The sequence below is a fragment of the Vidua chalybeata genome, chromosome 2, assembly GCF_026979565.1.
Source record: "Vidua chalybeata isolate OUT-0048 chromosome 2, bVidCha1 merged haplotype, whole genome shotgun sequence".
NCBI lineage: Eukaryota > Metazoa > Chordata > Aves > Passeriformes > Viduidae > Vidua > Vidua chalybeata.
The window spans coordinates 42,572,997-42,598,055 of NC_071531.1; the positions used below are offsets into that span (position 1 = coordinate 42,572,997).

Below are 25,059 nucleotides of genomic sequence, written 5' to 3' on the forward strand. Positions count from 1 at the left end.
GTAAACAATATATGGATCTGATTGAATATAACAAGAACTATCATAAAAATCTTTTAGAAGTATATATGTGGAAGCCTGCAAGGAGCTGAAATTCTTTAGAGATCCTTGTAATACAGACATGACTTTTCTCTCTTACACTTAGCATTAGGCAATGAACTGCAGATCAGTCTGAGCAACAAAAAAAAGGAAAATTGTAGCTTATTCTCATTATAAGACATTTTTACATCAGTTTGCTTGGAAATAAAATTTGTTTGTTTTCAGTATTTGGAAAATAAAGGAAATGCGACGGAAAAGGCAGGGAAAAGAGTGAGGGATGTTGTTGTCTATGGTACAGTTGTCTGTGGAAACTAAAAAGTTGTTACTTACTAAAAGGATGGCCATGAATACTAACTACTGCTCACAGTAGCCAAGTGGCCAGTCCTGAAATGGATCTTTACTTTTTAAATTCATTTACTTATTGACTTTATGATAAAAAATCAATATGGGAACTAGTTTATGTAAATCTCCTTTATGTTTTTACAGAGTTACCAAAAATAATTCAGAACATAATACATTCCCCTACTTTCTGAGTCTGCCTAACTTAGTGAGTGCCTATTCATGCAGCATCCTCTTTGCTCTGGAAGGACTTTTGCCATTTAATTACAATCCACCGCATTTGCTTATTTCTGAGAGTTTTACACTTTTCTCCTTCGTAGAATGACATTTCAGTATTTCTTTAGATAGATGGGCATCCAAATCCCACCGAAAAACCCTAGGGAAGCCACAGAAACTTGCATCATCTGCAGCAGGTACCTGCAGGGTAATAGGTATTACCTAAATTTTCTATAATAATTTTGATACCAGAAATAGGTGTCAACTCCTCGGCAAACCAAAGGAAAATTAATCTTTCTGGAACTGGAAAAGACTGTGTTTTTTCAGCTGAAGAAAGAATCTAATGTGTGCAGATTTAACTGTTTCTTAAAAGGCAAACAGAACATCTTCCACACATCTGAATCAACTCCTATTTACTCATAACAATCTCAAAAAAAATCAGAGAAATATCTTAGAAATTTTGATTTTTCTCAAAGTTTAGCAAAACAGCATGTTTATTATGACGATTAAAAACTCCATGACAAACTAATGCTATCCCAAGTTAATCACTTAAACTAATAAAAAAGATCACTATATAAACAAATACTATACTATTATTATTTTTAATTAAACAAATTTTAAAGTAATGCTTGAAATTATCATATTCATAAATAATTTAACCTAAGCCAAATAAGATATCAAAATTCAAACCAATGTACATGTTATCTTGAGCATCAAGGAAATTTTGAAGATACAGCTTAATTTAAAATCACAGATCAAGAGAGGCTTTACAACCCAACTGAAGGTCAAGCATTTCTACAGCCACTGAAAGTTTTCAGGAACAAAATAATGAAGCACATTTAAACTAATTTCAGCTGTATGTTTCTATCAAATGAGGATTACATCTCCATCTTTCAAATCTGTAACACTTTGCTACTTTGAATTGAAGCCTTTCTTGTTTTCCTTATTTTTTTCAGCAATCACAATGTATAAAGCAATGAGAAGTAAAAACAAAAAAGAGTCCTAGGGTTTTTTTTCTTTCATTTTAGTCATCTGCTATATGCAGAGCTTTTGTTTTATTTGAATTTCCTAAAACTCCCCTCTCAAAAATTAGAAACCATCTGGAACAAAGAAGAAAAAGCTCAGGGGAAGGAAATGAGAGCACTAATATTTGTGTGATATTCAGTGCTTCTAACTCTCTTTGGAATTTTTTTTTTAAGTGGATCAAAGACCTTCCCAGATATTTTGTACAATAAATTCTTCTAACATCAAAGTACTATAAGATGTCACTATTTTCCTCTAGTTTTTCTCTAGATGAAAAATCTCATTGGTTTCAAAGTTTGTTTTTGCTGCTCAATAATTAATTGTAGTCAGGTAAGTGTGACATGAAATAGTACAAATTCCCTTAATTACATGATTTTTATTTCATTTCACAACTTTTCTCTTCTACAGGCCAAATCCATGTATTTTTCTTTCATACTGCATTGAAAAACCTTAATTTATGACACAAATAAAACCACCAACACAAACTAAAAAAAAACTTTGTTGAGTAATTCTTGCCAAGTGAGAAGCAGTCTCAGTGTTATCATCCACACACATACACTTCTTAATGCACATTGTTTTTCTACAGAACTTCATGAGCCAAGTCCTAAGCCTAAGTTTTAGTGCCATTATTGTTTTTAAATAGCTGTCAGGTGAAGACAGTCCTTCATGTTTCTTAAGATACTAAGCATGCAGTAAAGGTCTCTTTAACACCAAGAAGTACAAGAACAGGTATATATGATGAATCCTTTCCCTGAGCTTACAGTTGAGAGCAATTACCTTTGTCAGTAACTGACAGGAACTGGTTTATTGTGATCTCAACACTAATTATTCCTAAGGGAGTCACTGTTCTGATAAATTACTATTTACCTTCTAAATAACATGACCACAGTTTTCTGAATAGCACTGACTTTTCATAACAATGTCACACGTTTGTTTGAAAGTATAAAGATAAGACCACTTACCACTGTCCTGATCTATTTCTTTATTTGAAGACCCGTTAGTGATGAACTTCGGAAAACATGAACAAAAGAGCCACACAGTGATATGAGGTGTGATAATTTTTCATTCTTCAAGTTCTGCTGAATAGTTAACCATATGCTATTGGTACACAGTCTCTATTAAGATGATAAAATGAGGCTGCAGCTGCCTGAACTCTGAATTTTTGATTGCTTTAATGATTTCCTAACTTTCAACTCTAATCTTAATTGACTCCAAAGAGTAAGATTTAAATTCCGGCAGAGCAAATCTGCTTGAGGAAGATGCGTAAGAGCAAGCAATCTGTTACACTGTAACTGACACTTCAAAAATTTACAGTAAGATGACCTCAGCTCCAAAATTACAATCTTTACCTAAAAATCAGTGTGAACTATTGAAAACTGTGGATTCTTTGACCTAGTATCATAAAAATCTAAAAATTACACACAACTTCTATAAGATGCAAATATCAGTACTAGTTAGTGTACTTTTTTTTTTTTTTTTTTTTTTTTTTTTTTTTTTTAATTTACTCTAGATATAGAGAGTCATGGATCACTGAAAGGTAGGGCTGGAAGGCACCTTAAAGATCATCTAGTTCCATACTCCCTGCCATGTGCAGGGATGCCATTCACTAGATCAAGTCACTCAGGGCCACATCCAGCCTGGCCCTGAACACTTTAAGAGGTGGAGTATCCAGAACTTCTCTGCGCAACCTGATCCAGTATTGCATCACCCTCTGAGCAAAGATTTTTTTCCTAAATTTAATTTAAAACTGCCCTCTTTTAATTTAAAACCATTGCCCTTGTTCTGTCCATTGCAGCCAACATATCTCAAGTCCTAATTAAGAAAAATCGTGAGCTTAATAGCATTTAAGTGCACAATGGTCAAATTTCACAGCTACTGCATACTCCTATTGTGCCATTCAGATTTTCCCTCTTCACACCCTAATACAGAATCTTTCCAAAGTCCTTTAAAGAGGTGATAATTTACATCATATATACACAATAATAGATCTTGAAAATGTATTTACATGCCAACCTCTGCCTTTATTTTATTTCAGTTGGATTTGATTCTGTCCTGTGTGATGGAAAATAGATCTCTAATAAAACAGCCCAAGAGGTTATGTTCAGTTCTCTAAAGCACTGAGTGATAACAGAAGCTGTTTTAGGAGTGAATTCCATGTGAGACTGGCAGGTGTGTCATGAACCTGTAAGGCCCTTTCTGAAGGCACAGCTAGTGGTCAGACAGGGTACTGTAGAGGCCTCTAAAATAGCACTTTCTGTATTTTGCTAGCAAATCTTATGTAGCATCTGCTAAATCTTCTGATTCTCAGTGTCTTTTCACATCCTGCTGGATGTGTAAAACCGTGGTTCTCCTCTCTGTGGCAAACACACAATTATCTTTCAACCACAGCAGATCAAAGTTAGTTACACAGCTACTTCCAGTGATGTTCTGACAGCTTCTGCCCTCTCTGATAACTCCGCTTTTGAGTATTTTAAAGCAAGAAGAGTGTAAGAAGTAGTATTTAATTACAGGAAAAAAGCAGACTCCTATCTTAACTATTAGCAAGGAGAATGGTATCCCTTGCAGCTCCATAACATGAACTATAGTAGCAACATGCTGTTACCTTATTTTTCTCCATTCTGATACCCCTGGGTATTGGTATCTTAGTGTTGTGTGCCACTTTTACCACTAGACAAATTTTAATTGAACAGAGTGGATGTTTAGGTTTTCATTCAAGAGCCACCTTCATAGCAGGTATTTGAATTGGCTCTGTCTCAAGCAAAAAATACACAAACTGTATCCATTCTTGATGGAAATTAGCTGCATACGATGATTTTTCACCTCATTGAGTTTAATACAGTTGTTTTAAATAAAATTATTTTGATCTAAATAGATTCTACACATTCACTTTACAAGAAATAAAGAGATAAATCCAGAAGATAGTTCACTCCTTTCTTAAACAGGTTAAATGGATTGATCACTGCAAAGTTCTGATGATTCTGTAGGTCAAAGAAGAGCCTTTCACATATATACGTGAATACTATGAGAGACATTAAAATTCATCTGTTCATGTTTAAAATTTTTGCACCTGAACTAATCCTACTAGTCTATACTTGTAGAATCGATATGGAGAACTTGGCTGTCTAAAGCATCATTCATCTGCTCCTAAAATATGAACATGTTGCTCTCTAAGTGTCTCTTTCTCTCCACTGACTTTAAATGTTACCTGTGCACCCAGCTCAGATATAGACCTCCAAACCTTTGATACCTAAATTTAGAAAAAGTTCCAATTCCCCACAAAATGCAAAATAACCCAGACCCATTGTGAGAGGTTAACCTCCCTGTGAGAGCAACACCAAACGGGTTTACAATCATGAGTTAAGGAAGGGTATTGACAGCCTTCAAGTAAACTGGTAGGAAAAGGAAAATTCTGTTACAGAAATAGTAACTGAGAAAGACATTTTATTCTGCATGATAACTGTAATGACAAGAAAGTATTCAATTTTATTAAATGAACAAAACAACACAGTATTCATCCAAGGCTATTACAAATTACCTCTGGAAGAAATAATTTGGATCTTCCAAAAATACTTGATTCTGCAGAATTTCCAAAATATTTAAATATATGTGTATTGTAGTAATAACTATTAAAAACAAAAAGATAAAGAGCTCATAAACACTATGTATGCTAAGTGGATAGTGTTTCACTGGTCTGATATTGATTACAGGCAAAATAATGCTTTCCTGGGAAAGCAAAATGTTCTTAAGTAAGAGTAAAATCACAATTAGTTCCAAGAAGAGTGACTTTGTGGAAGATAGGTCTTCTTGGAAAGATTGCTACTTTATAATGAGATCACAAGATCTTTCAGTTCACAAAAGTAAATGAGATGAGAACTTAAAACATTTGAATTAAAAAATAAGAACAAGCACTTGAAGTAAAAATGAAGTAAATACCCCTCTTGGATCACTAAAATTAACCAGATTCTCTAAGATCCTGTGCTGTGACTAACTGCATTTAATAGTACAAAAGATAAAACCTTTGCTGATACAATTTGCAGATGACATAAAATTGGAGGGAATACAAATAGTGTGGTAAGGCCAATCATACAGCTGAATCTGGATATTTCTGTAATATGCAGACATTTGTACAGAGATAAAATGCCAAATGCAGAGTTCAAAGGAGTGTAAGACAGGTAATGCAATATCTTTAAATAATCTGATACTGAGGGACCTAGAAATATTGGCATACAGAGAGCTGAGTTCCAATTGCTTTTATGACAGTGCATTTATAAAGGATAACTCAGTCCTCGGGATCATATTGTGTCAGAATTGATGCACCCATACATAAACCCAGTGAAACCAGTATTAAAATCCTGCGCCATCTTGTTGAGAAGACTGCAGAAAAGTTAGAAACAATTCAGAAAACAACAACATCATCAAATCAATTCTATAATCTACACTTTATAGCAAGAGATTTAAGAAGTTCAGCCCAAATTAAGAAGTCAGGTCAATAAATTACATGATAACTAGTAATACATTAGGGTTTTATGTACATTAGTACATTATGGTTTATGAACAAACCATAGGGTTTTCCATATTTTTACGACTTTAGCTGCACATGAATAGTGACTGCTATGCCTCCTGAAATCCTCAGATACAAGGGTCAAGGACATTTGCACTAAGTTGTCACGGTAACTCATTACAGACCAATCACACTCATTACCAGTGCAGTAACAACAGCTTATTTCTTCATGTATATACACATGTAATGAATGCCAAACCCCTGAAAATGGTGGTAAAAGTACAGAATCTTCAAAAAGGCCTGCAAAAATTTTCCAGGCAAAAGCATGCCTAGGAAATATCTTACCCCAACCTGCATGGGTAAGAGATGTCTGACAGTAAGTGGCTGAAAACAAGACTGAGTGAATAAAAAGCTCACACTAGGCTACATAGTAAGCAAAATAAGCTGTACCTTTTCCAGGACTGAGAACACTAATTGCTGATCTAATGTACCTTAAAAATACCACAAATCCTTTATAATTTGAATATTTTCATTCAAGACTGGAAATCTCCTCATAAGATATGGTAAAGATCAAAAAACCACATACCAATGCAAAAATTACTAGATGAAATTTGATACCAAGTATTATTGAAGTTATTAACATTATATTACCACTGGCTTTTAAAAGCTCCCTGTATATAGTCTTTAGATGAAGAGATCCTTCAGTAATATCAAAATGTTTCTAAAATCTTTTACATATATCTGAATGCTTATACACTGTTCAAAAGAATTGTATCTCAAAAATTGTATCTCTCAAAAACAGACAGATGTCTGCATGTATTTCATATTTTTTATGCTTCTTGTTTTCTGCTTTAATTTGGCATAAGTGTAATAAAAATTTGGAATTTCCTAAAAATTATAAGAATGAAGCTGTAACATGAACTGAAAGTATGTTTCTTCCAGGTCAAGACTCTGTGACGGGTAACCCAAAATGTTATCTATTCCAGCCAGTCCCTGGGGCCAGGTCACCCTGTGTTGGTGCCCAAAGAGCATTTTTTCCCCAGACCTGACACTAGTGCAGCAGCACCAGCACCGGCAGAGTCTGGCAGGCAGCAGGAGGAGGCAGGAGGACGAGGCAGCAGGAGAAGGCAGCAGACAGCAGCACTCACCGCCCACACGCCAGCAGTTCTCATCAGCCACTTGAGCTCCTCTGTAACCTCCCACATTCCCAAGAGGGTCTACTGTCATCCTTTCCCTTTGTCTCAAAGAAGGCACAGTCACCTGCAAAGGTCACCACCTGGTGGGGGAGGGTCTGATGCCATTTTCCCCATCTCCCCAAACACAGTTGTCCGTGGTGGATGCCATCTTGGAAAGGGTATTTCCGCCATTATGGGTGTCTCTCTGTCCTTGGGCAGATTGTGAGATTTGGGAATTTTGTATCTAGGAATTAATTACTGTTATTTTTTCCTGTTGCAGTTTCACTTGGCAGCAAATTGTTATTTGTTCGCTTCTATCTACTCATATTTTGTTTCTCACTATTGGTGGACAAGGATTGGTTAAAACAAAGGGGACAACTCAGTTTTGAGCGTTTCCCTTTAAATTGTTTTAAACAAAGACAGCAAGGAATTATTCTAAGCAAGAAGACCATAGGACAGGGAAAAACAGATGCCACCAAAACAACCAGAAAAAAAAAACCACCACAATGAGCAAAGCATGACAAAATAACTTCCAAAGTAATCCCTTAGAAGTTGCATTTAATATTGATAACCTATGAGAGATTTTATGTGCATATACAAGAATAAACATGTTTTGATGAAATATATAGAAATAGGTAACCTCAAACATCAATTCCAGAAATTTAACTGGCAATACAAGGAATCACATCTATCTTATATTGGCTGCATCAAAACTTTGATACTATTCACAAAGCTGACAAATAAATTGGGGGTTCAAGGCTAAGAAGTGAAACATACAATCGCGATACCTTATAGTCTCTCCTGACAAGTTCCATGTTTTCTCTGCAGTGCTTAACAGTGACAGAAACGTCTGCTTCAATTATTGTCGAAGACATACAGAAATGAGACAACAGATCAACTGGGCAGAGATTACTCTGTGCAGATGACAGTAACACATCATTTCAGTATCTCGAGTACAAAGAAAACAAGCAAGACATTTGAAGTCATCGCTCTTTCTGCATGTAGCATTGACAGTCATTTAAGGACTAGGTCACAGTACCACATTAAATTAATTTTATTCATACTTTTTTCCTTCAAATCTCCTTTTAAGTTAAAAAAGCAATTTTTTTTAAACATTGGCAAAATTTTATTTGCTTTATCAGCAGAGTTGGGTTCTTTTGACAGTGTGAACATTAAAAGAATCTTTATGAAAATCTCCTTGCCACTTTAACTGTGATAATTAAGATCAATTTTTGAGTACAAATATAACTTTATGAACTTCATCCTGTTTGGTTACCTTTATTCTAGTTGGCTAGACTGTATTTGCTGAGTATTATGCTTCAATACTAATTGTGAATGACACTGAAATATTGAAACAAGAGAGCTCTGATAAAGTATTGGGATGTTACAATTATGCAATATTTCTATATCCACAACTATTACACAGGACAGTTATAAAGAAGCTAATAAACAGAAAAGCCACATTATTGAAACCTTGCAGGCTATAAAAGTACCTGATTATTTTTAAAAATACCTAAAGTATATGTTCTTGTTATTATGTACCTGGAGAATCTATTAACATTCCCTTACATGAGTGCAAATACTTTCAGTTCCATACTTTTATTTATTTTCATTCAGAGGTCATATCCTTTAACTATAAATAAAATATGTAATTTTATCCTACTTGAGTCATGTCCAGGGCTTCAGCTAACTTCAATGGAGAAGAGAATATGCACAAAAGAAAACATTACCTATCCTATACATGCTGAAGTTCAGAAAACTACTTGCTTTCTTTTTATACACACAGTAGAGGTGACAAAACCAGAGGACTTCTCACAATTCTTTTTCCTCATTCTCAGTGCGATGAAAGTTTTTTATTCTTCCAGCTCTTTGGCACAATCTGCAGGGTAAATTTACCATTACACCGTCCTACCTTCTTAAGAGCCTCAAGAATCACCTAAGTCATCATTCTGTACTGACAAATAATTAGATCATTATAAACAGTTTAATATTTAAATATATGTTAACTGAATTCTATTTATATTTATAGACTATACCGGGCTTCCAAGAACTTACCAGGAAAAACAAGTCGATTGTTCCCCTACTTTTCTCAGCCATAACTGGTTCTTCACTTCCGAAGCAGATATAAAGTAGTGCCATTGCTAATGAACTACTTTTTCATTAGGACTAAACTTAATAACTTTTATGGTAGGATTCCACTGAAACTACTGGAACTCTGAGCTATGGTTTATCAAATGCTATTTCCCTAATCTTTTCTGAACAATGTCAGGCTCACCTTTGGATTGAGGATTGTTTTAAAAGCCTTTATGTAATACAAAGCATATGACTCCCATACATCAGCAATGATTCCTTCAAACAGTAATGAACTGCTCTGCAAGCAGTTTGCTATTAAATGGCTTTGTGAAACCTTCACATTTGCTCAGCACATTCTTTTGTGAAGTCTAGGAGACTTATTCAACTGACCAACATGTTGCTTGGTAGCAGCTTGATTATTTGATTCTTACTGGGAAGATTAAAACTAGAGCATTTCATCATTGCATTCAATTTCTACCACAACGAGTCAAGAGAGCAAAGGCAAAAAAGGTCTTTTACCTAATCTTAAATTCACATTAACACAATTCCTAATCAGATGCCGTTTCTGATAAAAAATCCCACATAAAAGCTCTTTGCTTTAGATATCACAGGCAAAAAGAAAGCTCACTTCAGCACAATATTAAAACACAGCTTCAAATCTTTTATGGTTAAAAAGCAAACCAACAATCCCCAAATGCCAATATTAGTAGCTAAACTTTCCAAGAATTCTAATTATTATGTGCTGGTATAATAGTGTTTCATTCAAAGCAGCCTATGAACAGATTGACTGAAGAGGCAAAAATGTAATTTTGAGACCTTCAAGACTGCGGATATCTCTGACACTTAAGTTTCATCTGTACTAATGAATTAAACATGGCTGTGTACTTTGTCATGGAAGACAATGTGTGTGGAATGACCCACATCCACTCTGAACCAGCATGCTGGCTTCCAGCAGTAGGTGTTCTTGAACCATAACAACTGCAAAAGTCTACACAGGAAGCTTTTGATATTGTGCTGGATGACTAACAAGCAATTATGTTCTGACATAGTTGTCAATCATAGGAATGGTCAAATCCAGAACACAGGCATTTGCCTGGATACTCTACTACTGATTAATTAGTAAAAACACAGCTTGTATTTTCATAGACGTAAAGTTCTTAGCTGGAGCTTGACCCTTCCACAGGTCAATAGTGACAAGTGGAAAGCCCTTAATAAACATACAGTGCTGATGAATGCAGAGAAAATGCTTTAGAATCTTTAACTTAGACCAGAAAATATCTGAAAGTTAGGTCCCTGATTTTGGAAAGGTCAGGAGTAGAAGTAAGTGACTTAAGACCCCACACAAATGGGGCTAGCTGTAAACCTCTGAGCTGTACAATGATTTATTAAATACTGATTTAATCTTTTAGTAAGGCTGGCTAGATAAGTTCTGCTGCTGTTCAACCTGCAAGTTATCTTCCATAAATGCTGGAAAATGCTGAACAGAAAATTATTTTGGAGTTCCAGTCTTCTGTAGAGCTTCTGTGCCTTAGTCAAAACTCTCTATTAAGTATGTATTCTTGCCACAACTATTTGCTACTTAACTCTCCATAACCAAACATCAGATTCTGAAATTCAGAATTAAAGTGATTAAGTCCTAAAACATCTCTAGTTGTGGCTGTACCAGTGTACAAAACCTTCAACTTTTTCAGGGTAGAAGCACTGCAGTATTAACTCCCTGTGCTCTAGAAAATAAGAAACTTAGATATTCAAATTCCTGGATTTAATTTTCAAGGAAAATCATAGTTTTTAATGTATGAAGACATAAAATTTTGAGAGCTGTGGTGACTGATCATTTTTTATTTTGTAGACAGTGAATTATAGTTTCTAATTCTCATTTCAGAGAAATATACAACTTAAAACACAGGGATAACCTTAAATAAAATAATAAAAATATACCCAAAAAAGAAAAAAAGTCATTACTGACCACTAAGGGAAAAAAGTACATGTGTACTCTTACCCAAAAAAATTCTTCATAGAACATAAACAGGATATAGTCAGTAGGATGAAATACAATTCCTTTAGTGAATAATACATAAGGAAGTAAGAACAAATATATCAAAGCATGATATTAGCAATCCAAATGCATTCTAATATGCCCTTTTAGCTTTTTTTTCCATTAATAAGCATGTACTGACCTGGGATATAATAAAATGAAGTCATGCTTTGACAGATTTTTTTACCGGACAGAATTTTGTTAGTTCACAATAATATCTGGCTTAATAGTTATGAGCACCTACAACACTGCAAATCAGCATATAAATGCAAGAGAATACATCATTCATCACAACAATACTTTGAATGTTTTTAAGTGTACTTGAAAGTATATCTGTTAAAAATATATTAATATAGGATGTTCATTGTAAACATGCCACACATTTGCTTGCAAATCAAAAAATATATTTTTAACATGATCTATCACTGCCATGTTCTGGTTTTAAAATCTTCAGCGAAACATATAAAGTGTAAATTTTGGTAAGTGTACACAGGATTAACTTCCATGTGAATTCATAAAATGATTTCTTGGTGAATACAGCAAATTTAAAGAAGAGAAATTTAATCCTAAATTTCTAAAATGTATCCTTCAAAAACTACATAAGTTTTAAAATCATAAATATTTACCTTATTACCTCCTGTTATAAACATAGTTTAATCTTAAGTTACACTGAACTTTCCCAATTAGCATATAGCAAACATAATTACACTTGAAAAGAAAGAAAATTAAATTTGCTTTTCAGTACAGTTCTCACAAGTGTGAAAGTTACAGGAAAATATTAATACTTCCTCCAGAGTAACATAAATGGCAATTTTGTAATAGCATGGCTGGCTCCTTTCTTTTTCTAACATAACTGAAAGGGCTGTGGACAATCTAGTGCACCTAAAAAAGGGAACACTCCTGTCTTTCTTTCATTTTTTTTGCACATTTGATGATAAAATGTTTTTCCATCCCAAGACCCTCATGCAAAGACGTTGGTGGAGAGTCCCTTGACTTTATGATCTGGAAAGTGTTTTTTTTTACAGAGGAGGGAAAAAACTCTCAAACCTTTGTTTTAATGCTCCCCTCTCTGGTGGCGTAGAGGCTGGATAATTTGACTCTGCTGCTTTGCAAAGGGAAGAATTTTATGAACTTTATAGGATATTGCATAGATCACCAAGATGTGCAAGGTCAGTATCTGGCATGTGATCTTCCCATAAAGTTCTGCTGACAAAACTGAGCTGTCACCTTAAAATAAATAATCCTTTCCAAGTAACAAACTAATGGGGTTCTTCACTTATTATGTTCTGGTTTGCAATAAAATTATGTAATAAAAATTTGGACAACATGTTCTTATATGAACACTTCACAATTATATAAAATTTTACAACAATTCAAGAACATACATTCTTCTTCTATTTATTGGAAAAAACCCACAACTAAAAAAAAATTAAAACCAACAAAAAGAAACAAAACCAAAATCCAAGCATCTACGGAAGCAATAACATATTAAAATTTAGAAGCATGGTGCTATATGCTATTCACTGTAGTAGCACAGCATTAAGCATTTCTATGAAAATATACAGAATAGTCTTTACACTTTGATGTGAAGTGTTTGTTTCTTGGAAGTGTTCTGCATTGCGCTGATAACTCCCTAAACTGTTTGATGCAAGGCTGGTTTCATGAGTTGTCCTTAGTGAATTCCCTTAGGGCAGCTACAACATATGCTCCCATATTAAAAGAACAGATTAACTTATTTTCAAAACAGAAGGTTGAAATCACAAATCAGTCTGTAAATAAAATGGTATTTTACATTCAGAAAGCTAGGACACTTGGAATTTCAATGTTTTCTCCATCTTTTATATTACCAGACTTTCAGCTGTAAATTTCTCAGAAAAATCACGGTACTTGAGTCAGTACAAAGGTATGGAAAACTGTTTCTCACATACTATTTTATGCAGTTCTGGGTTACGTATTAGTACTTCAGCACACTTCTCACGAGTGGTAATAGCAGCCAGTTTTATGGAACAGGAGTATCCTGAAAATCACTGAAAACTATTGCAGAGGATTTCTAACAGAAGACTACATGTGAATGGAGATATCAACAACAGTTTGCAGTTCTTGATTGATTTCCTTGTAGCTCTTCAAACTCTTCATGATTAAAAGGAAGACAAGGTTCTCCTTTATTCTGATTCAACACCTGAAAATCCTCCTATTTTTTATCAAATTTCATATTACTTACAGCTACAATCTGCCACCTTCACACCATCCTCATTTCTCTGCAATGTTTTCTGGAAAGCTACACTACTTCTCTCTCATCTTAAAAGCTATTTGGTCACACTGTCATGAGTTTCAGAAATCATATCAGTCTAGATTCATTCTCACAGCAACTGGAAAATATTGCAATAAATGTAACTTGTCACACCTCATTGAATACATTTTTATTAACATGCAGCACCAGTTCTATCTTCTTTTGTATATAGGAACATGCATAGTATCTTTTATAGTGCCTATTAACCTATAAAAAGATAGGAAAAACTTTGATGAATTTTGAGGTAACAAGTCCCAATTGCCACTGTTCTATCAACTTATCTTCAAGTACTGCTTTCTTGGACTATGTAAACTGGACTATCATCTCAAGAAAAAATATTCTTTAAAAATATAATGAAGAATTTGAAAATGGTTGAATTAGTCCTCTGTGAAAACAGCTGACATGATCCTCAAGCAATAAAATTTTGAGCTAACACATACTTGGTTTAATAATTATGGGCTGAACAGAACCGAAAATAGAAATCTGCTGAAAACACTGATGGCTCTATCTTAAAGGGAAGATCTAAGGTAAAGAGCTGGGATTTGTGTGTATGATAGTAAGAAAACTTAGCAACTGACAACACTGCACAGTCAACAAAATACATACAGACAGGATATATGTGTATCCAAGTGTAAGTAAGACCTTCTTGCACATACATCCTGTACATATATATCCCATGTAACAGTCATTCTTTCCTACTGAATGGCTTTAATAATTTTTAGTTACTCTCTGAAATTTCTGTCAACTGAGAAATGAACTGAATCTCCATAGACAGCCAAACCACAGTCATTTTCAACATGTGTAGTATTTCAGAAGAAAGAAAAGGATGCCAAATGCCAGGGAAATATTTTTTTTCAGTTGTTAACTAGTGTTCATTAACCTTTGTAAAGACAAATAGTCTATGGTTATGAATACTTCAAGAATTCTCTCCAAAGGAGAACACATACATATACAATTTAAGGTATCATCCTTACAAAACTCTTTTGTGTTTGTTAATAGGACTCCTGGGGTACACACATTTAGGTTACTATAAATAATCCAAAAATTTAGAATAAATTTTAAAAACCCACATACAGGCATAAAAATATCCCAAACAACTGTGTTACCAGAGATACCAATTAGCTTATGATCCAAATTGTTTCTAACTCATCTTGCATATGACAAATAAATACAGAATATCAAAAACTCCAGAAGGAAATGACCGTGAGAATGTTTAAAAGGCAAATATGACTCTGTTTATACAAAATTTTCCTTAGAGATTTAGCTGTCAGAAAATAAAGGGATCTAGCAAGACTGCAATGAAAATAGAATATCATATTTTCCCAAAGGAATTAGAATAGCTTTGTAAATTAATAAATAGAAGACATTATTACGCCCTACAAAAGAAAGGCTTCTTAATTTACTATGGCATATGAAAAAGTGTCTTTTATTCACACTGTTAAAAGGAAGATGAGCAATAGAGGGCAAAGGCTACACTTTCAGTAAAACAAACTGCAAATGAATGGGAATTAGATGAATATATCAGATGCAGATAGAATACATTCTTTGGAGAAAAACTTGTAATAGGGATCTAAAAAGGAGTGGTTTTGGCATTACCATGCAAGACCAATAGATAAATAATTGTTCATAGAGACATCTTTCAGTCATTGAATACATCAGAATTCAGTGTAATAAATTTGCAGAAGTAAATTATCAATAAATACACTGCAAACATTAAGAAAGATCTGTGAGAAATAATGATCAAACTCAGGATTTTTCCCTGATCTAATCAACCATGACATAAAAAGTTTGACTTACAGTATGGTCAGGCCAAGGGTTTTAGTCTACTGTCCTACCCTGTCTGCTGTGACCTGACAGGTGCTCTTGGCCACCATCCACCACACAGCCTGAACAGCATCTTATCCCTTCTGTCATTCCTGTGCTCACCTTTTTGCCACTTTTGAATCCCCTTGTCTCCACCCAATCTCCTCTCACACAACCCATCTCTAGCTTTTCCCATTTGGTTGCCTGTTTTGCCATACTCATACTCAAATTCAGAACATGTGATAGCATTACCAAGTAGATGCAACCGTTATGTCCTGCCAGCCTGGCAAGACTCTGCTCCTCTAACCATCTCAATGCTCCCCTCCCACTACCTGTGACATTCAGCCATTTCTCCCATAACTCCTGCTTAACTAATGGCTGCTTAAGAAATCCATTTATTATTTGCAATTTCTGTCACACACTGTCATTTGTCACAAACATCTATTTCTCATGTCATTTTGAGAAGTCTCTATCAACCTGTTTGATTATTCCAACCTCAGAACAGGGAAGAGTCATGTTCCCATAGCCCTAAGGGCCCATTCTACTTCCCTCCCTGGATTGAACAAGTAAGGCCACTGTGTTTAACCTCACAAGTTACATGACTAGAATTGGGAGGAATGAATCTGAGTGGAAGGACATGTCCACACAGAACTCTAAGCAATCTAAACCTGCAGTGATCTAAGCTTGCTTTGCCTAGAGACATGAGCCCACATACATACCACATGACTGGGTATGCAGTTCTAGATTACATACTAGTACTTCATCATTAGTTCATTAGTACTTCAACATTAGTTCAACTGCCTGTGTAACCTCTCAGTAGGGCAGCCTTTCCCTGCACTTTGTATTTGTCTGTATTTTGAAATTCTTGGCTTCCAGCTCCATTTCTCCCTCATCTGTATACTCCTCAGATGAAAAGTAAAACCCCAACAGTGTTTCTTTACCTTTCAGCTAATACCTTTGCTGAACATTCCAGGAAGACAAACACCAAAATTTCTTCTATATACCAGAGGTGCCAGAATTTGTTGTTACATATTTTCAGTCTAAGAAGTCTTGAAGATTATATGTGTTCTTCTCCTCACCTGATGTGGGACATGGAGGCCTTCCTCTTTCCTCACATACACTAATAAATAAAAGAATATGGGCCCCATTTTTCTGCTAATTATTTTTCCAAGATGTTGGAAATGATGGGAAAAACTCCAGGAAATTCTCCTCATTTTCTTGGCACTGGAAGAAGATGGCTGGATTGCAAGTGCACTTCATTTCTCATGTCAGGAAGGGATGATGGGAAATACTGCCCCGATTAGTTGTGAAAGGATTATCATCCTATCATTGCATCTTGTATTCATCCTGACTGTACAAGGCTTACAACCAAATCTTTCCTAAACCCCTAGATTCTGTGTTTTCACGGGGCTTAATGCTTCTTGGTTATAGGGAAAAAAAAGCAGTTTATTGGACTTATAATAATATTATAATCTGCTTTAACTTAGCTGGGTTGAGTTTTCAACTTTCCATCTTTAACTTTTTATTAGTGTCTGCACTATGTATATTTTCAGGATCAGAGTAGAGTAACATTATCTCTACACCACAGGTATTGCTCCTTACAAGTTCTCCAAAAGCTCCACTGAGCAGGTGAAAGCTTTAAGTCTTTAGGACAGTAACAGCATTAGATAACACTGTGGAGGAAGAAGTGCCAGTCACCCCTAATCACACCCAGCTCATCATGGAAGGAAAAGCTGCAATGTAAGATACAGTAACAAATATCACGGGCAGGTTCAGGAAAAAAATCCCTATACAAATAGGTACTATTAAGAATGCAGAAGTATACAGAAAATTTAGCCTCTGTATACAGTGCTATGGTGATTTGCATACATAATTGATACATCATTTCCATCAGTAAAACTATCTCACAATTATGTAAAATGTTTTACAGTAAGTACTTAGTGGGTTGATTAGCTTAGTGAAACAATTATTGATAATGATGCAATTGCATTCATATGGAGAAAATGCTGGATATTAAAGAGCTCTTTAACAGAAAAGATGTTCACTTGCAGTGTGATTACCTACTGAATCAAATTATCAAAGAAAACAATGGCTCCATATCTTCCTCCTTACAGTTTCAAAACAAAATTAGATACCTCTCTGGAAAATAGTTTTAGCTAAATTTTATTTATTAAACTCAACAGAGATGATTGACTAGATGATCAACTGATACATATTAGTGAGATATTTTGTCACAGTATGGACAGGGCTTCAACTGTCAAACACTACAAGTAAGGAATTACATTAACAAATCTGTGGAAGAATAATATACTTTTTTCAGATGCAGCTGGTGAAAGTGATAGTGATTCTCCTGAATTTACCCCTGGTAATCAGAAAGTACAAACCACCCACACATCACAGAGTTATGCGCTAATACTGCAGCGGAGCAAGACACCAAGCTGACACAGGAAATAGTATCATGTGTCTTAAAACATATGGATTTCTGTAGAAACAGTAGTAAGCACAAGAGGAACACCTCAGCCTTGCAAGCTCGACCTGATTTAGCACATCTGTCCTTTCCAATTCACAGTCCAGAACCTGTACATTAAAACTACAACTGAATTAACACCTGCAGGTGTTACAACAGAAAATGGAAATTTGCTTCCTTGAGCTTATTTCATTTAATCCATCACATAATATTTTTAATGTTGCTTTTTTCTTATGTTCATTCATTTGCTAGATATGTATTTTAATGCACAAAATTTTAAAACAACAAGAAGATATTCTGTGTATTTTTAACTATTATAGTAATAATTTGTGATTTGAAGGACAGTTTCAAAATCAATTTCTGCACCGTGAGTGAATTTGCACATACACATACAAAAAACGTTAGTATTCTTGATTCAACTTTTTTAATGTGCATTACTAAAAGTCAGCTAACTGACTAGGGAAAAAAAAAAAACTTCAACAGATGTGAACAACAGAATGCATCTGTTTAGGTGTGATGGTGAATAAGTGGAAAAGTAAAGCACGCAGTAACTGCAAGAGACCAGATTTCTCTGACCTAACACAAAAATATTGAAGGGAATACTTTAAAAAACATCAGCCACAAAATACAGTGAGAAGAAAGAAATGTGTCATGCACTCTATCAATCATACTTATTGCCATAGAATATAAGCTATTCCAAGAAAATTATATTCATGGCAAGATACCTTCTCCTCTTCAGCTGATACCCCAAGTACAGATCTCTGTAAAGAACCAGAAAGCTCTAATAGAGCTTTTTCATGTCTGTCTAATAGATAGACATGAAAAATGTACTAGCATCACTCAATCTTCCACTTTCCATGTATTCTGGAAGCTCTTCATAAAGCTCAGCATGTTCAGATATAAAAAACTCAGAGATGACCTCATATTAAACTGGGGTTAAGTGCCTAAATGAAAACCAAAGCCACTTCAGACTCTGTACCAATAAGAGAGACATCCTAGAGATCAGGTCAGCTTTGAGTGGCCTGTACCACCTTTGAAGCACAGGTTCAGCCCACCAAGTAGCTGGTAAACCTTATGCCATCAGCACCTAATTTTCATTTCCTTTTTTGAAAGTGTCTGAAGTTGTGTCACAGACAGTTGCAGCACCTTCCATAGCATGTAACAGAACACAATGTGTCATGACAATAATGTCTGAGGTCCACGCAGGATAAATACAGCCAAATGTACCACAGTCTCATCCAAATGGCCGTTACATTGTGCTGCAGCTGCGTTCATCGTGTCCTGGGAGGGTGCAGCTGCCGGCACCAGGCATGGGAATAGGTGAGATGGATCTTCGTTTCAGGAAGCTCAAAAATCCATTTATTACCCCTGGGGAGGAAGGGCAGGATGGAGAGGAAAGACCAGGCAAAGGCAGGGTCATGGGGTTTTTATAGGGTATTGCAGGGATGCAGTTAGGGTTCGGGTCAAGTGAGGAGTTATTACCAACACAAAATGGGTAAGATCAAATTCCTGTCTCTTAGGAACAGGGGTATTTCACAAATGGCATTTAGGGGTTTGTCTCTGTGATGAACGTTTTAGCAAGCACAACATGGAACAAGTCAAACACTCTCTGAGAAAACGCTAATGCTCAGGCAACATGAATGAATAATAGTTTCAATCTTCCTCCCAGGCAACGTGCTATTTATCAGTACAAATGCAGCTCAAATTAAAGCTAGGATATATTAATATGAGCCCAAGATCTTAGTATTGTCACCCTGAGTGAGCATAAGTAGGTGCTGAAGGCATGGCCGTGGTGTGATCTCCCACCTCTGTGACCGTATGTGAGCAAGTGTGAGTTCCCCCTCTCTCATGTAAGTCTACCCCTATACTAACTAGGTGAATTAGGCTTCCTTTTGTTCAAAAGCTTGCTGATTTCCCATTTTACTCCTTTGCTACACTTTGTTTGCAAATCACCGAGAGCTGCATCTGCAAGCAGCAGAGCCTTGGTCAGGACAAGTCTTCCAGAAGGACCTGACACATCTGGATCAAAAGAATGTTTGTGACCCCAGTTAGTATAAACATTTGCCTCTTTTTTTTTCCTTCACTTCTCAAATCTCTACACAACATTTTTGTAATACTTGCTCCTCAGGAAAAAAAATACATATTTCAAACTCCTCATTGATAAGAAACACAATCTTTGGAAAACAATTACACTAAAATCTAGTAGAGTCAGAGTGCCACATGACTAAGGAGTATGGTGAATCTGCTGAGAGGTAGTCCCACTTGACTAAGAACAACGTATGTATGCTTACTTAATCATAAAATGAAAATACAGTAACTCTTTCAGATCATAATATAAACAGTGTTTATACTTAACATGGATCATTTCCAAGCTTATTCTGTCTGAAAGTCTCCAGAAAATGTCTGGAGTATATGTGAAGCAAGAGTTGGATGGTAAAGACTTAAAGAAAAAAGTAAAAAAGAGAAGGAATTGATGGTATTTGAGCTAATTTCTAAATAAATATTACTTATAGATTAATTCCCACTTCTGAGACTTTGCTGGTCAGATACAAGAGTAAGGAAATGTATTCCTTCTTCTTTTGATTAATAACTGTCTTCTGAATTATTAATTATTACCTTAAATATGAAAATTTTCAAGAAACCACATCTCTATTTAAGCTGAGACAGATGCTAAACTTCAAAACTGTATTTTCTTCAGATGGATACAACTTTAAAAGATAGAATGTTTTAAATTAAATATTATTTATATCTTCCATCACTGTAACTTCAATGCACTTTAACATTTATTCCCAGATTAAGTTCTGCTGAATTTCAGAGTTCAATTCAAAAGTTCTACACTAACTTCTAGATCTAATTTGTGTATTTGTCCCATTTTATACTAGAATTGTTCCTGTCAATTTCTCAGAAGTTTGTGTATTAATTAAATACTACTATATTTTTAGTCTGCACTGTATAGAACTCATGCAAAAAATTGCAAAAAAATCTGTATGAAGTAGAACACAGTTCTGATGCATTTACCTAATTATAAATATTAACCAACAGGAATTATATTATACTACAGACAAACTATGTAAACCTTTTAATTAAATAACATGTTTTAGCATTAGTTATACAAAGCACTGGAAGTTACAAGACTGCCCTAATGCTTCCCTTCCCTGAACTTAAAGTAGCACATTTGATTTACAGTAAAACAGATGGGGTTAATAACTACAATGGGATGAATGTGAGTACCTACTCTAATAAGAAAGAAAGACTACAAAACCAGAAGTTATGGCAGACATATAATCATAGCTGCCTTCTAATTATAAGCACTGGAGGCAGCTCAAAAGGACCATGACTTAGGCTATGGTTTCACAAGTCTCTGGCTGCAGTACTAGACAGACACACAACTGTTTGTGCAGCTGCTCCATGAAGCAGATCAGGGAAAGTATCCAACTTAAACACACTACAGCAGGAAAAATTATCCAGTGTTAGTTTCCCACTGTACTTCACTAAGAAGCCACAAAAGTGATTGGGCTACTACAAAGAGCAGAGGACAGCAATACTGCCAAACAGTCAGCAAGGAAGGAACACTAATAATTTAGAAGTACATATTGAGGCTAAAAAAAAAATACAGAGAAAAATAAGAAAGAGCTTTAGAAATACCCATGATGAAAACCAGCACTTAACTGAGAAACTGACAGACAAAGGTATCTCATTCTGTTTGAACAGAATACTATTCCTTGGCATAAATATTTCTGATACAAATCAATGAAAATTAAGTGACCTCAAATACACAGCTGGTTCACAAGCCTTGGAATAAATTTTATCCTTCCAGTACCACAGATACTTAAAAGATTAGGAAGTGTGCAAGCACAGAACATGAAAATAAAAGCCATGCTTTAAAAACTCATACTGACTTTAATTCAGGAACCTACATTAAATAAGGAAATCAGGATTATAGGACACGCACAAATCCAACAGAGAGAAGCGGATTCTTAACTGAATCCACTGAACATCTATTTGTACAAGAAGCTTGAACACAGATGCTAGAAAACAAAATACTTAAAGACAATGAATGTGCTTTTTAATACTCAAATTCATAATGGCAACCCAATTCCTACTGAAATTGATGCGACTTGATACCTCATTTGACACTGCCTAAATTCAGGGAGCAACAAAGGCACTGAGGTGGGAGATGAAGAAGCAGGTTAATTTTACTCTTCAACTACCTATCTTCCACTGTTGACTACAGAAGAACTCAGGAAAGCTAGGCTCCTAACTTAGTTGTTCAAATTACGTGGAATGAAGATGGGTTTTGGTATATTTGTGGATTTAATCAAGCTGCTCAAATGCACTCCACTTAAGTACAGACAGCAAGGAGTCTCATGGCTCTAGGCTTTTTCTCTTGCTAATAAAGACACCTCCATGAGTCATGACTGGTGCACTTCACCATCCCTCCTCTCCACAGCCTACGTTGAGGGCTAAACTGCCTAATTTAGGACTGAACTTTCAGCAGAATTAGTAAAACTTGTAATCACTAAGTATGAGCAAACAACAGTAAGAAATAGGTACCTTTCAATGGCAAAATCAGTTACTGTGTCTTGGCAAAGTCTTTCAGCAGATCCTCAACAGATGAATTAATTATCTCAGTGACTTCACCACTCAGCTGTCTGGAGTAACTCAATGCCAAATCACCATGCTATGAAACTGATCTCCCTGAGTTGTACTTTTCACTTGCCACCTCTCAGATGAAAAATATAAATCCTGGACTTCAAGGTCTTCACATATTCAATGTATGAATGGGAGGGTAGGAAAAACACCTATCCTTTCTTTAAGAATCTGTCAAAAAAAGAAAAAAGAATATAACCTGAACACATTAGTGTATGTTGTAAAACCTCTTGCTTTTACTGTACCAGAAAAGATAACATAAATTGAAAACTGATTAATTACTGTGTTTGTAGGTTCTGAGCTACAGTATGGAAAACTTTTCAGTTATAAAATATTTTTTTAAACTACTTTCCTTCAAACTGATACTGCAGTCATTAAACACAAAGAATTTTAACTTTTGAAGCAAATGTAACCACAATGGTTTTCTTTATTCCTCTTGAAAGAGAAGTATTAGAGTAACTATATATATAAACCATTTCATGCAATTCTTCATGGTTATTCTTAAGAGAGCTTTAAGTGAAAAATTTATAAAGAACAGAACATTGGTTTTCACTTTCATGCATTTATAAGTGTGAAGGAAAGGGTCAAAGGCAAGAGTAGAATTTCTCACAATACTTTCCTTGTGAATAACAGCTGAGAAGTCTGGAAAGCAAACTAATTGCTTAACTTTCACATTATCAACAAAGCTGTCTTTTGACAGCACAGTTAAAATCTCCATCATCTGTTATGTTTAATCAAGTTAGTTTTGACTGAAGTACTCACACTGTCTAAAAAGAGAGCTCTTTATTTTCTTAAAGGATTTCAGAGACACCTAAGAAAATGCTGTTTCTTTTGACTTCTAAGCCTTTCTGGGAAAGGATGCAGTAACCGTAAGCACCACCATCAGAAGAATCTAAATGATGAAAAAAATGGTGTCTAGTTAGAAAAAAAGTACACTGAAACAATAAATGTTATCTGGTTATTTTGATTTTCTGCTACCTTAACAGTAAACATTGAAAGAATCACAGAATCTTCATCAGAAGAATCTAAATGATGAAACAAATGGTGTCTAGTTAGAAAAAAAAGTACATTGAAACAATAAATGTTATCTGGTTATTTTGATTTTCTGCTACCTTAACAGTAAACACTGAAAGAATCACAGGATCCATTAGGTTGGAAAAGACCTCTGAAATCACTGAATCCAACTTCTGACTGAACACGACCTTGTCAACTAGACCATAACTCCAGTCATTTCTTGAACACCTCCAGGCATGGTAACTCCATTATGTCCCTGGGCAGTCCATTCCAACATTTAACAGTCCTCTCAGTTAAGAAATTCCTCCTAATTAAGTCCTCTTGATGTCCAACCTGAATCTCCATAGGTACAGCTTGAGGCCATTTCCTCTTGTCCAGCTGCTAGTTGCCTGGGAGAAAAGAGTGATCCTCACCTAGCTACAGTCTCCTCCCAAGCAGTTGTAGAGAGCAGTAAGGTCACTCCTGAGCCTTCTCTTCTCCAGGCTAAATATCCCAGCTCCCTCAGCAAGAGCCCCAGCTTCCACTGAAAACAGGGAACATGTGATTCTATCTCTACATATGGCATATGAAACAGAATGAATGTTTCAAGTCTTGATCCACATCAAAGCACTGTCCAACATTACCCCAAAAGGATTTGAATCTGGCTACTAGATATTCCAATGAGCAACAATATCTGAAATAGAGAAAGGGAATTTTCAAAAAATATATGACTAGTCATTAGCCTATCTGTGTAATTCTACTGCTGACATCAATTCTCTCTTTGGAGGAATCAAGATATTTCCTAGTCATTATGGGGCTGCTTTACACAGCAAAACAACTGCAATAACTTCAGTAAAGACCCTAAGAGGATGCAACTGTATCATGTATTTGGTTCCTCCTTGGAAAGCCAGATTTCTGCATGCATCCCAGTAAACTATAGATACATACTAATCTTCTCATGCCTCCTGAGTAAAAAATAACTTATTCTCCCAGTCTCATTGCATTCAGCTAATTTCTAAACAGCAGTGTTAAAAATGCTCTTCTCCAGCAGTTCAACTGCTGTCAATGCTAATATGAATAAAATCTGCTTAAAAGCAACTTGAATAACCATAAATATACAGAGCAACAGAAGGAGCCCCAGAGTACCTGTGATAGGAAGATGTGGCACAGGATTCACAGGAGACCTGTGCTTCTACAGAAGAACCCCTGAGACCAGGTAAGAGGTGTCAAGTCACTGAATGTAGTATTAATGTTTGTGCTTAGGAAACCAATTTTTTTAAAAAAAAAGCTTAATTTGTGTAATACACAGGAGCAGAACAGGGTTTTTTAGTATTACCGATTTTAATCGCAAATGAAAGTGCTAACTAAAAATAACCAAACTAAAAATAGGTAAAGAAAGTAAAGTTGCAAGCATATGAAGGAACATCAGATAAATCAGACAGGAAATGTACATGGATG

General features: G+C 35.3%; 1 protein-coding gene across 6 annotated transcripts in view; it reads right to left on the reverse strand.

Annotated features, from left to right (window-relative positions):
• GPC5 (glypican 5) overlaps positions 1 to 25,059 on the reverse strand; it is a 232,117-nt gene that overhangs the window by 183,230 nt on the left and 23,828 nt on the right. For 4 of the 6 annotated variants that reach the window (XM_053934474.1, XM_053934472.1, XM_053934473.1 and 1 more), the window contains 2 exons: positions 23,371 to 23,500; positions 22,513 to 22,779 (listed from right to left, as the gene is read on the reverse strand). The exons of the other annotated variants lie outside the window; for them this stretch is intronic. The gene's annotated coding sequence lies outside the window, so the exon portion shown is untranslated. The remainder of the gene's footprint in view (positions 1 to 22,512; positions 22,780 to 23,370; positions 23,501 to 25,059) is intronic. 6 annotated transcript variants of the gene reach the window in all.